General features: G+C 34.5%; 1 protein-coding gene across 2 annotated transcripts in view; it reads left to right on the forward strand.

The window, feature by feature from the left end:
* The window catches only part of LOC129740709 (steroid hormone receptor ERR2), a 109,869-nt gene extending 97,381 nt beyond the window's left edge, over positions 1-12,488 (forward strand). For both annotated transcript variants that reach the window (XM_055732473.1, XM_055732472.1), the window contains one exon: positions 11,008-12,488. The gene's annotated coding sequence lies outside the window, so the exon portion shown is untranslated. The remainder of the gene's footprint in view (positions 1-11,007) is intronic.
* Positions 12,489-14,692: the final 2,204 nt, after the last annotated feature.

Below are 14,692 nucleotides of genomic sequence, written 5' to 3' on the forward strand. Positions count from 1 at the left end.
CTTGAATGCTCACTATTCCCTCTTAGTTATTAATTCTATCTCCGGACTGCTGAGAATTTATTAAACTCTTTTACCTACTAATTTTGACTATTGTTTTTATTTTAGACTTTGAATTTGGGGTTTTGATTTTGGAATCTAATTTAAATTGTTTTTTTTTAACTGAACCTTTGAATTTCTAAATCATTAGAATATACTCTGGACTCGAGTCAATCAAGACTTGTATTTTCAATTGTTTTCGATTGTAACTCCAATTTTCACTTAATTCATATAAACTTTTTTTTTTTACTAAGTATTTAATTATTTAGGATTGAATCTTTCCCAGTCCAAAGACTGTTATTTTATTGTAGTATAATATTAAACATTAATCCCACAATTTATCCCCATGTAAACGAAAAATGCTGTTTATAACATCACAATTTTTCATATAATTGACTTCTTCTCGTCTCATCTTCCCAGCTGTAGTGTTCAGTTATTAGTCTTCTCATCCGATAATCATTTAATTTTAATATTCTCATATAATCATCTTTTTATATTCCTATTTTCTTCCAGTATCTCACATTTGTATTTTGTGTCCTATCTTTAATGGTGGTCTTACCTTTAATTGTTAGATATTTTTATTGTTTATGTTCTTATTCTTCCCACTTAACCGTTTAATTTCCATATCTCATCAATTCTCATCTTCTTATTTTGTGGTTGACCAAAGATACTCTGAATTAATCCTTTCAGCAGCTCATTCAATCCAGTAACCTTTGTTTTATGTTATCCTCGTAATTAATTTTTTGTATCCTCATAGGTCAAAAACACATTGTTTAAGCTCAAGCTGTTAGGGACTCTAATTAAACCTGAACAGGGCATGATTAATAATTATTTTCCAATAACATCTTTACTTTTGACTTTACCGAGTAGTGGCTTGATTTTTTTCAATTCATTTGCTCAATCCTTAACTTCTTGTCACTCGACATCAACAATATTGTTTAACCCAAAGTTTCTGGAATCATATTCACGAAAATTTGTATACTTTACTTAATACTTCGATTTTTTTTGTTCTTTACTCTTCGTTTTTAATTTACTCTTTTTTACATTTCACTCACTGCTTTCACTCTTTACTTTGTTGTAAATATATATATTTTTATAGCTACTCTCCACTCATTTTTCTCAAATTGCCTTCGCACTTTTCTCTACATTATTTTCTCTTATATCTTTGCGATTATTTCTTTCATTCTCTACTAAACATGTATTATTTGTCTATTTTTTGTACATTTTATTTTTAAATCTGTTTTTTTATTATTATTATGTTAATTATTATTATTTTTTACTCTTTAATATTTACTCTTCTATCAACAGTTTTTACTATTTGCACTTAACTTCTAACTAATCGCTCTTGCTCTTTTTAATCAGTGTTGGTTTTTGATTCTGTTATCTTTAAACTACCCTTAATTCTTCACTGTCTATCCTCTACTCTATGTTCATTACTCTATACTGTTTATTATTCACTATCAAATTTACGTTTGACTTTTTATTCTTGAGTTTTCTCTTTCACCATTAACCTTTTTTTTTTTCATTAACCCACACAGGACTTTTTTTTATTCACTTAACTTGCAGGAGCCTTAATTAACCCTCACAAGACTTTGTTTTCCATTCACTTAACCTGCAGGAATTGTAATCAACCCTCACCGGACTTTCCTTTTTTTATTCACTTAACCTGCATGGACTGTAGTTAAGCCTCACAGGTCTTCTTTTTTGTTAACTTTACCTGCAGGGACTGTTATTAACCCTCACAGGGCTTACTTTTTTTGTGTTCATTCACGTAACCTGCAGGAACTGTAATTAACCCTCACAGAGCTACTGTTTTTGTTTTACTCAACCTGCTGGGGCTGTATCTAACCCTCCCAGGACTTTCCTTTTTATTTTCATTCACTTCACCTGCAGAGACTTTCATTAACTCTCACAGGTCTTATTTTTTAATTAACTCAACCTGCAGGGACTTTCATTAATCCTCAGAGGACTTCTTTTTCCACTTTTCCTGCAGGGACTGTAATTAACCCTCACAGAACTTCTTTTTTTTTTTTTTTTAACTTAACCTGCAGGGACTGTAAATAGCCCTCATAGGACTTCTTCCATTTACTTAAACTGCAGGGACTGTAATAAATCCTCACAGGACTTCCTCTTTTCTATTCATCAACTTCACCAGCAGGGACTTTCAGTAACCCTCTCAGGTCTTTTTTTTTTTAACTTAACATGAAGGACTTTAATTAACCCTCACTGGGCTTCTTTTTTCACTTTTCCTGCAGGGACTGTACTTAACCCTCACATGACTTTTTTCCATTCACAAAAACTGCAGGGACTGTTATTAACCCTCACAGGACTTTATTTTTTTTATTTACCTCACCTGCAAGGACTTTCATTAACCCTAACAGGTCTCTTTTTCTAATAACTTAACCTGCAGGAACTTTAATAAACCCTCACAGGACTTTTTTTTTTTTACTTTTCCTGCAGGGACTGTAACTAACCCTCACAGAATTTCTTTTATTTATTTTTTTTTTTTACTCAACCTGAAGGGACTATAATTAACCCTCCCAGGACTTTTCTTTATTTTCATTCATTTCACCTGCAGGGACTTTCATTAACCCTCACAAGTCTTTTTTTTTAAATTAACTTAAGCTGCAGGGACTTTCATTAACCCTCACAGGACTTTTTTTTAACTTAACCTGCAGGGACTGTAATTAACCCTGGCAGGACTTTTTTCCATTTACTTAAACTGTAGGGACTTTCATTAACCCTCACAGGACTTTTTTTAACTTTACCTGCAGGGACTGTAATTAACCCTCACAGGACTTTTTTCCATTCACAAAAACTGCAGGGACTGTAATTAACCCTCAAAGGACTTTTTTTTTTATTATTTACCTCACCTGCAGGGACTTTCATTAACCCTCACAGGTCTCTTTTTCTAATAACTTAACCTGCAGGAACTTTAATAAACCCTCACAGGACTTCTTTTTTTTTTTTACTTTTCCTGCAGGGACTGTAATAAACCCTCACAGAATTTCTTTTATTTTTTTTTTTACTCAACCTGAAGGGACTATAATTAACCCTCACAGGACTTTTCTTTTTTTTTTCATTCATTTCACCTGCAGGGACTTTCATTAACCCTCACAAGTCTTTTTTTTTAATTAACTTAAGCTGCAGGGACTTTCATTAACCCTCACAGGACTTTTTTTTAACTTAACCTGCAGGGACTTTAATTAACCCTGACAGGACTTTTTTTCCATTTACTTAAACTGTAGGGACTTTCATTAACCCTCACAGGTGTCTATTTTTTTATTAGCTTAACCTCACAGGACTTCTTTGTTTTTATTCAGGTAACCTGCAGGGACTGTAATTAACCCTCACAGGACTTAATTTTTTTGTTTTTACTCACTTCACCTGCAGGGACTGTAACTAACCCTCACAGGACTTTTTTTTTTTATTCTCACCTGCAGGGACTTTCATTAACCCTCACAAGTCTCTTTTTTTATAAACGTAACTTGCAGGGACTGTACCCTCACAGTACTTCAATTTTATTTTTACGTGGCCTGCAGGGACTGTAATTAACCCTCACAATCTATTCGTACCTAAATCTGCTTTTTTTTTCTTTATGTTAAATTTTTTTTGCGTTTATCTCTTTTCGATAAAATGCACCGTTTTTTATTTTTCGCCGAGTCTGAATTTCAACGTCCACCATCTTGGAACGCGGCAGTTTTTATGTCTCCTTACTAACACAAAACTGTCTGAAAACATCTTACTTTTCAAGAATAAAACATAAAAAAACATACAATTTGGAAGCTGCGGTTCTACGTCTACCGACAACGCCATTGTCGTGAATGGTGGTTCTAAAACACTTGCCTTTTGTCGACCATTCAAACACACTTTCACACAAACCATCGCGACTTTCGGAAACGCTCCGTTCGATGCATCGCCTTTCTTTTATTTCGTCACTGAAAACATTTCGGAACTGTTCTCATAAACATCTCTTAACGAACTGACGTCAAATCACAGCTTGGAAGTTTTCGTTCTTTTTCTGTAACAGACAGTGATCTCTCTCTCTCTCTTTATTTTTCCACTCTCTGGTTGAATTGAGTAAGCTGTCATTTTGAAGCGTTTCTTTAATTGGAAGAGAGCTACAAACGGATGATAAGGTATCAACCATAAATTACGTCAATCATGGATATGATTATCAACAATTATATCATTATCAATATTTTTTTTTCTTTCAATAGTTTTGTTGTTATAATTCTTATTAATTTTTTAAATATTCTCAAAATTTCTTTATTTACTGCTGTGTACTAAGGAATTCATTTTAAATATCATTTATTTATCATTATTCTCTACACTCTCCAGACTTGTAAGTGGTCACCATCGTTCCGGAGACAATCACCACACATTGTTCGTGACAATCGTGGAGAGCGCAATCGTTTGATCGGAGAGCAAAAAAAATGTCAAATGAAATTTTGATCTTTTTTGTGGTTAGTCGTTTGACTTTCACCCCTCTTGCGTAGATAATCATTCCACATTGTTCGACCAACACATCCAAACATCACCCGGCGCTGCAGAGTGGCGAATTTTTTTTCAACAGGAGGGAGTGAATAGAAAAGATTGCATTTGCTTATTGAGTCTGTAAGTTCTGCTGCGTGAAAGAGATAGGCAATGTCATAAACTATCGGGAATTATGATCGTTTGACCATCAAATTATCGCTCTCGTGTACCAAGACACGAAATTTCGTTCGACAATCACACAAAGAAGAATGAATGTCGTTTCGTTTGATGGTAGTCGACTGTTCGGCAAGTTTTCGATCGCATTCGTTTGATGGCACGAACAATGATACTGATAAAAGCAGGCTGTGTGACTGTCAGAGAAAATGTCGATGGTTTACAAGTCTGGTCCTCTCCACTCGCTTTCCAATATCAAGCTGTCCTCTCAACTCGCTTAAAATTGTGAACGTGATCAGGCTGTCCTCTCAACTCGCCTTCAAATTTAATGCTGTCCTCCCAACTCGCATAATTTTTTTTCTTTTTTTTATTTTTTTTTTATTTTATTTAGCGAATATAAACCATATAAGTTAAAAAAAACTGTTGTCGGTCACTTAGTGGAGTATTTAGATTGTAGCGTGTGTGTGTTTATAAACGAGTGCTTAGATACTATTATTTAAAAAGCTAAGTTGTTTGACTACTACTTACGGAAGGAAGGGATCAAAGGACGGGATAAAGGGAAGGGGAATGGAGGGTAAGGATGAGGAAAGGATGTTTCAAAAAATCCCACACCAGGTTGTGCGTAGCAAGGAAACCATTTCCTGTTTCCAGATCTCCCAATTGTTTCTAAAACGTTCAGGCTGTCCTCTCAACTCGCTTTCCAATATCAAGCTGTCCTTACGACTCGCTTTATATTTCATTTTTATTCTTATTTCGGCATTATTTTATAAGCCGCTCATTTTCCAATTAAAATTCCTGTTATTTATCACATATGGCACTAAATTTTTACTACAACTACTTCTCGCTTAAGAAGTCTTTGAATTACTCATTTTACTACTTTTTTTTGCATAATGGGTGATTATAAAAGTTTTTCATTTTCAAGCAATTTTGATTATCATTTTCTCAACGTGAACCGTTTGTTTTCCTTTTTCGGTTCGATTTTCTTTATAATTTCTCGATTAACTAAGATAACGAGAAATTACCTGTCACGGCCGCCAAATGTGCAGACCTGTCCGGAGCTCCGAAGCTCAGATGCAAAACCGGTGAACCGCAGGATCACGAACTACAAGGGGAACACGCACACTGATTGACTCGCTCGCTTGATCGCCGACTGACTGACTGACTTCCTGCACGCTGAGGACGAATGCCGCGATGTCGGTTTAATCCGTTCACACACACACATACATCAACCTGCTGCTTCTAAACGCTTTGATTTCATCAGGAAGGGTATTTGTTTGCGAGCCTTCGAGAAAATAGATATTTCATGATTTCAAAATAACATTTTTACTTACATTTCAAATTTAAAAAAAAAACAAACCAAGTTTTTCCCAATTTGAAACTCAACATAAACGTTTTTAAACGTAGAAAAAGTTTTAAAATATTTCAACTTTAGACATACTTATTGTTGATTATGAGGAAACAATTCATGTTAATCAAAGCTACCCCGGTAGTCAATGTTACCCCGTTTTACGGTGCTTTAGATATTTTTGTTTTTTTTTGTGTTTTGCAAAATCACGGATTCTTTCTCGGCAACCATGATTGCAATTTCTCAAAGTTCTTTTTCTTTTATCTGAGCTTAAAGGATTCTTTGTGGTTGATCTCCAATCTTACTTTTAAGTACGTTATAAATCCAAGCTAATTCAACAAACATAACCAACTGTGAGAAAATTCTTCAGAAAAATATAACGTAGAATAATAGAATGGAATTTTCTTCACAAAGTTCGAAAAATCATGCTGTCTTCTATACAAATGATCGTACAAAACACATATTTATGACAAAGATTTTTAAATTATTTTTGCAGTGTTGCCACTAACTTTTATAGTATTTTACTAATATTCATTTTTGAATAAGTTAAATTTAAAAGGTACATTGGCTTGCGTTAATATCAATTCTTCCGAGATTCAGCTCAACAGTTTTATATCGACTTATTGAGTGTTTTAAGCCGTGGTAAAAAAATGGTAATTTGCCTAGCTAAAATGTATTACAACCAAACTAAAATATTTTCAGATACAAACCAGTCAAAAGCTGAAAATCTCAGTAATAATTGTCGTGTCCGGTGGATTTTTCCTTCCTTCGTAGTCAGTCCGGGCGATTCAGGATGTCTTTCGAAGAAACTTACTTCACGTCCGTCCGTCGCAACAATATTCTATCAACTGGCTCGGCTCGTTCGTTTTTTTCACTCGGAGAAGCCGTTGGGAATTGCACCAATCCAACCTCTCCCTCCACATCGTGTAGATTCACTAGTGGTAGTAAATCCTGATCAAATTTGTCGGACTATCTCTTCTCGTCGGTTCACAGACAACGTAGATACTAGTTGTGTTAATTAGACTTCATTATTCTCAAACCACCCAAAATTATATTTTGAACTGTCATTTTTTTTAATAATTTTATTCTCATTGTTCCTATTCTCTACATCCCTCTCCTCGCCTACTCTTCATTCTAAATTTTTGCCAAAAAACATAAATCAATTAAATAGAAAAAATATTGTTTGATATATATTTTATTTCAAACATTGACATTTAATGTATATCAGAAACTCCTTTAAATTAAAATCTAGTCGTAAATATCCGATTTTAAAATCAGTTACATTGTCTTTTCTATTGTGGTTTATCGCATCATTTTTTTATTTATCATGTCATATTCATTCGTCATCAATTAATATAATTTTACACTTCTGTCTTTCTGTTTTGACCATTATTATTTTTTTTTACCTTTTCACTATGAATCGTGACTTCTATCTCTGCTCAACAGCACTTATAAAAATTAAAGGACATTAAAGTTGGTTTTTCCTATTGGCTAACATTATTCGTTTCTTTTATTTTAACTTTTCAATTAGCAAATTACAACTTTTGGTAGACTTTTTCCTTATTTTTCCTTTTTTTTAAACTTTTACTAGCTCAAAATACTTTCATCCTTAAGTACACTTTTTCTTATCACTTTAAAAAAACTGAATCAATGAAAATTTTATAATTCTTCTCTATCATTTCCCCTTCAAATCAGGTTACTCATCTTTTTTCCGTCTCTTCTTCTTATATATATCTTTAAATTATATACTTTTTCTTTATTTTCTTATCTTACAATCTCCCTCTTCTCATTTTTTTCATTACCTTAACAAAGTCAACGAATAATGCAATTTAATACCAATCAATTTCTGATCTTATTATTTTCCTCACATCTAATCTATTCATAACCCAAACGTCTATCATCTTCTCAACTTATTATTGACTACATTTCTTTCTTTTTCTCATCCGATTATTTCGTTTCTGCTCATCTTTTTATCTTTTTTGTTTCTGCTGTTACAACCCCTCTGTCTATTTGTTTCTAGTCACTTTTTTGTATCGTTTTATCTTTCGTCCCTCATTTCTCATTTTCTATTCTTATTATTTTATAATCATTTCTGCCATTGTCCTCGCCAGCCTCTCATCTTGTTATTTGAATCTCCCCCTTGTCTCATCACTTAGATTCTTACTATCGTGGCCGAAAGATCCTTCTTCGGAGTTGCCTTTAATTAATTTTTCCAGCAGCTTTTGATTTTCTCAAAAAAAATTTTACACTAACGAACACATTTTTTTTTCTCGTTAAGAACTCTCATCTATCCTTAAAAGATTTTTCTTCCTCAAATATATAATAAATCTCGTCTATCATTTTCTTTTTCTTTACTATTTTTTTTTCTATCTTATTTTTGTAATCGTTTGATTTGTTATTTTTTTTGTCTTTTTTTATTGGGCCAAACTCTTTTCACATAAAATTTTCCATTTCATATTCTCGTTGTTTCATCTAACCCATTTCATTTATTATTTTCTGATCTTCCTATTCTCTTATTTTTGATTCCATTTTTTACGTTGTCTCCAAAAATATCTCATGTTCCATAACTTTATTTTTTATTTATACTTTTTCTAGCTCAAAATGCTTTCGTTCTAAGTGCATTTTTGTTATCAACGCAACTTTTGCTCTATCATCCTCATTTTACTCATTTTATTTATAACAAGAATTCATCTATCATCTACTCATATTTTCTTTCATACCTTTTCTTTCTCCTTCGCATCTGATTATCTGAACTTTTTTTTTCATAATTTTATTAATTCATCTTTCAATCTTTCTAATTTATGCTGCTAGAACCTTTAAATTTTTTTCTAGTCTTTTTTATCGTTTAAAGAACTCTCATCTATCCTTAATAAATTTTTCTTCCTCAAATAAATAACAATTTTCGTCTGGTCTTTCCTGAATATCATTTTCTTTTTCACTACTATTTTTTTTCTCATCTATCTTATTTTGTAATCGTTTGATTTGTTTTTTTTTTGTATTTTTCTGGTTCAAACTCTCCTTTTCTCATAAACTTTTCCATTTCATATTCTCGTTGTTTCATCTGTCCCATTTTATTTTTCATTTTTTTATCTTCCCATTCTCTCATCTTTTGATTCCATGTTTATCTTGTCTCCAAAAATATCTGATGTTCCATAACTTTTTTATTTATTTTTTGTTATACTTTTTCTAGCTCAAAATACTTTCATTCTAAAGTGCATTTTTTTTTATCAACGCAACTTTTGCTCTATCATCCTCATTTTACTCATTTTATTTATAACAAGAATCTTTTTTTTTTATACCTTTTCTTTCTCCTTCGCATCTGATTATCTTAACTTATTCAATAATTTTATTAATACATCTTTCAATTTTCTAGTTTATACTGCTATAACCTTTCAATTTTTTTTCTAGTCTTTTTTTTATCGTTTTATATTCGCATCTGATTTCTCATCTTCTATTCTTCTTATCTTCTAATGTTATCATCGTTTTTTCATTTTTCTGTCAATCCTCTTATTACGAATTAAAACATCATATTTCGTTTATCATCTTGAAATTTATTGTTATATTTCATAATTAATTCGGACTTTATGCCACTCAGAGCACAAATGAAGCCACTCGTAGCCAATCATGGTGATAGTTTTACTTTTTCTTTAATCCAAGAATCGCTCTAGATTCTTGATACTAGAAATAGAACAAGTATACGATTACCCAAAGCCGTGAAAAGGCCACTCAGAGCCAGAGGCCACTCAGAGCCAAGTATGGACCACTCGAAGCCACTTAAACCAAGAATCGCTCGAGATTCTCTATACTTGCCACTCGGAGCAAGTATACGACCACTCAGAGTCGTGAAAAGGCCACTCAAAGCCAGAGACTAAGACCACTCAGAGCCAAAGTCGGGCCACTCGAGGCCACCTCAACAAAGAATCGCTCGAGATTCTCTATACTTGCCACTCGGAGCAAGTAAACGACCACTCAAAGTCGTGAAAAGGCCACTCAGAGCCAATTGCGGGTCACTTGGAGCCGCCCAAACCAAGAATCGCTCGAGATTCTTGATACTTGCCACTCGGAGCAAGTAAACGACCACTCAGAGTCGTGAATAGGCCACCAAAAGCCGAAGTCGGGCCGCTCGAGGCCAATAAGGATCGCTAGGTATCATGAAAGTTAAAATAATTGAGAACAATCACGTCGAAACAATATTCAGCATCCAGTCTCGTTCATTTGCTTAAAAAAACACTTCATACCGTTTTTGAAAAACTTCAAAATGGCCTCTCAGATGCCGCTCCAAATCACGCCACACTTCACTTTCCAACACAAAAAGCAGCACTCAGACCTCCAGCTAATTCGTTTGGATAAAAGATCTTTTCACATCATCAACTACTCGCCTCGAGAGCGTAGACCGCGCCATTGTCGTGTCCGGTGGATTTTTCCTTCCTTCGTAGTCAGTCCGGGCGATTCAGGATGTCTTTCGAAGAAACTTACTTCACGTCCGTCCGTCGCAACAATATTCTATCAACTGGCTCGGCTCGTTCGTTTTTTTCACTCGGAGAAGCCGTTGGGAATTGCACCAATCCAACCTCTCCCTCCACATCGTGTAGATTCACTAGTGGTAGTAAATCCTGATCAAATTTGTCGGACTATCTCTTCTCGTCGGTTCACAGACAACGTAGATACTAGTTGTGTTAATTAGACTTCATTATTCTCAAACCACCCAAAATTATATTTTGAACTGTCATTTTTTTTAATAATTTTATTCTCATTGTTCCTATTCTCTACAATAATGACGAAAAAATTCTTAAAATATGGTTGTTATTTTCGACACCATTTTTGGCATTTAGGCGTTTGTTTATTTTTGTTTCAGTAAACGAATAACGATTACTCATTCATAGCATATTTTGAGGTTTTAAAAAGCGAGCTCAAATGAAACTTCATTCAAACAGTCAAATGAAATTAAAAACTAATTATTGACTCTTTTTTTTCAGAGCTCTGGACCGCCCTCTCCAGCTAGGAAACATCATTGCTCCAACTGGTCTTTTGTGAAAGTTACCTTTTAAAAAAAATTCTCTGTTAGTGCTGGTATTGATAATTTAGCGTTTTGTGTAGTAAGCGTCCTCAATGCGAAAAAAGGATACGTTCGAGTTTTCATATATCTGTTAACGCGCGGGAGCAATAGTCGATAGGAAAAATATCTTCATCATTTTAGTTTGGAAGCCAATTCTTTGTAGATATGTATCTTTTATACTTGCGTTAGGTATTAAAAATTTTATTACAGCTTTGTTAAAGTTTCAATTCTACTCTGAGTGATGTTCAGTCAAAACAGTTGAAACACTTTTAATTGTCCATTTATGAATATTATACTTAAAACGAAAACGAAAAAAAAATCAAATTGCAATATCACAAAAAAGTGAAATTTCGCGCTAGCATAAGTCATTTATCTATAAACTTATAGGAATCTCTAGGAAAGTCTATCTTGAATATAAACTACACAAATATTTTTCAAAAAGAAACTTTGTTATCTGAGGCAACAAAAAAAGTTTATCAACAATTAGTTGCACCAATATTTCAGGAACGAACTATAAAACCAAGTTGAGTTACATCAACTTGAGCCGGAAACTCGAAAAACAAATAGTACAACCCTTCACCCGTTAGGAAGTTTCCTTCAGGAATCCGTTGACACATTTAGGTTAAAAAACATTATTTTTACTAAAGACGTAGGAGAACAGTTATCTGAAGTTACATCCTACTTATTGAACCAGAACATCTTCTATCCATCCGTTATAAATATTCTCGGAATTAGACATTTCAAAATATAGAAAAACAAACAGTTTTTTTTTTCCTGTACACATTAATACCGATATATTTCTACAACTCTACATGCGAGCTGAAATTTGAAGAAGGACAAATGGAATGTATTCAGAATACGTTTTGAGCACGTTCCTACCTATCTTTTCTCCGTTTATTTTTAGGCTGCATGAAAAAAAGTTCAACGAAAGCGCCAATCCATATGAGCTAGTCATTGCATTGGTCAGACTTTTCGTGTAGAATTGTACGAAAGACCCTAACGTTTTTAAGAAGTCGACAGAAGCGTTGTGTATTTACTAGTAGGTACGTATTGTATATAGAATATAGTTTGGGGAGGGAGACGTTCAAACAAATTGTGAAATCAGGAAGCAAAACCTCAGCGATGGCAGTCGACATGGTCGGATCAAAGCTTTTAACGAGAAAATATAACTTGATAACAAATTATCCATTAAAATGTTCCGATAAAGCCCAAAAATCGGAAGTGGACGAACGGTTCAAATCAACTTGGAATTTAGTCTGAGTATTGTAGAGAATGAGACGTCAATAATGGACATGATTAGTTCAAGCACAGCAAAAACGGTTATGTAGGTAAATGGTTTGGAAAGTGAAACAACAAGTGCAAAATCGAATGAAATAAAAGTAGAAATGATATAAAACCTTATTCTCTCTTTTTTTTTTAATATCACATTGGGCATATTACAGATAAGCTTTTTGAAGACAAAATATGGACACTCCTTAGCAGACACAGCAGAAAGGACAAAAATGACAAAAATGACTCTCTTGATTTTTCTCATTTTTTGTCTGTACCATTTTTTAACGAAACCCAATGTAATTTCGTTCTTCAAACCTAATCATAGCGCAAAACACGAAGAGATGAAGAGATGGGTGTTTTTGAGATTGCCTTTTCTTTATCAGCAGTAACAATAAATTTCAAATGAATGAATTCCGTTTAAAAAAAAGGATATTGGAATTGGATAAAGTCACTTTCTTCAAGCAATCAAAAAATTCATGATATGGATCCCTCAAAGCCAAAGGGGCTTAAAAAGTGGATGGAAGTCACTTTCTATAAAATACGCTTGATGTCTTAAAAAGTGCTTAAAAAGTGGATGGAAGTCACTTTCTATAAAATACGCTTGATGTTGAGCTATTTTCGAAATATTAAAAAAAAAGTGAAAACCAAATCGGAAGTGAAAGAATGAAATTTTTGAAGGTGAAGGAAAATATCAGAGAAACATGAAGTATCAAAGAAGGAAAGAACGTAAGCCGTAAACAACATGTAATTTACAACTACAAATAAAACAATATGCTTCTTTCCTTTCAAAATTAAGAGGCATAAAATAATCATTAGTTTTAACTGGCAAAATGTAGATGTTATTATCGAAATTAAAGAAAAAATTGGTGCGCTTCGAAATTTTTCAATTGATTTCTCAAAATATGGGCAAATAAAAGGCGCCTCTTTAAGATTTTGCTAAATGAAAGGGCTCAAAACACGAGTTTTGGTCACTTTTTGCAACGGACTGAAGCATCTGTCAAATCACATAGGTACAAACAAACCGTACCGACTTTTTGGATTATAACGTCAGTTCCGTTTTAATTTCAATGGCATTTTGGTACCAAAACGTCAGTGCGGTGCTAAAATGTCAGTTCGGAAATTTTCTACTCTTCAGCCCCTTGCTGTTTTGTTAATTTATTACACACAATCTTTAATTTTCTCAGTTATATTAGTCACTATAACTAATCGATCGATCACTTTTTGATATTAATATGGTGCAGTCTGGCATTGCATTTATGTGGCGATTTTCGAGGATTGATCTAGCCAGATTTCCTTTCCAACGCTACGGAAACTCTCCGGCAGGTCTGGCTAAGTAGGATACAGTACTCCATCATGATTTCGAGAGCCCTCCGAATTTAACTAATCCGAATTGCCGAGCCTTACGCTTAACCTCTGCCATCAGATTTTGTACAGCCACCTTGTCCACCTTCTTCGCCGCAGAAAGCCAGTTTGCCTTGAACTGCTGCTCGTCCTTAGCAGTTTTTTTGGTCTTCAATTGGTTCCGCTTGACAATAGCCCAGTATTTCTCAATTGGGCGGAGCTCTGGCGTGTTGGGAGGGTTCTTGTCCTTCGGAATCACCTGCACGTTGTTGGCGGCGTACCACTCCATGGCCTTTTTACCGTAATTGCAAGAAGGCAAATCCGGCCAAAACAGTACGGAACAACCGTGTTTCTCAGGAAAGGCAGCAGACGTTTATTCAAACACTCTTTCACGTAAATTTGTTGGTTGACAGTCGCGGAAGCTATGAAAATGCTGCTTTTCAAGCCACAGGTACAGATGGTTTGCCAAACCAGATATTTCTTCGCGAACTTTGACAGTTTCATGGGCTTGAAAATATCTGCTACCTTTCCCCTTCCTTTAGCCGTATAAAACTCTTGTCCCGGAAGCTGCTTGTAGTCGGCTTTGACGTAGGTTTTGTCGTCCATTACCACGCAGTCAAACTTCGTCAGCATCGTCGTGAACAGCCTCCGGGATCGCGCTTTGGCCGTCGTATTTTGTTTATCATCGCGATTTGGAGTCACTACCTTCTTGTAAGTCGATAGTTCGACTCGTTTTTTGGCTCGATGCACTTTTGAAGACGATACACCCAGCTTATTTGCGGCATCTCGAAGAGGTTAGGGTTTCGCTTGAAACCACCGGCAACTCTCTTTGTCGTCTCAGCGGCTTCCGGTTTTCGATTTCCCTCCGATCCAGACTTCCTGGCTGTCGACAAACGTTCCCCAAACACTTTAATTACATTCGTAACGGTTGATTTGGCAACTTTTAGCGATTTTGCCAGCTTTGCCAGCGAGTAGCTCGGATTTTCGCGATG

Source organism: Uranotaenia lowii, chromosome 1 (assembly GCF_029784155.1).
Source record: "Uranotaenia lowii strain MFRU-FL chromosome 1, ASM2978415v1, whole genome shotgun sequence".
Lineage (NCBI taxonomy): Eukaryota > Metazoa > Arthropoda > Insecta > Diptera > Culicidae > Uranotaenia > Uranotaenia lowii.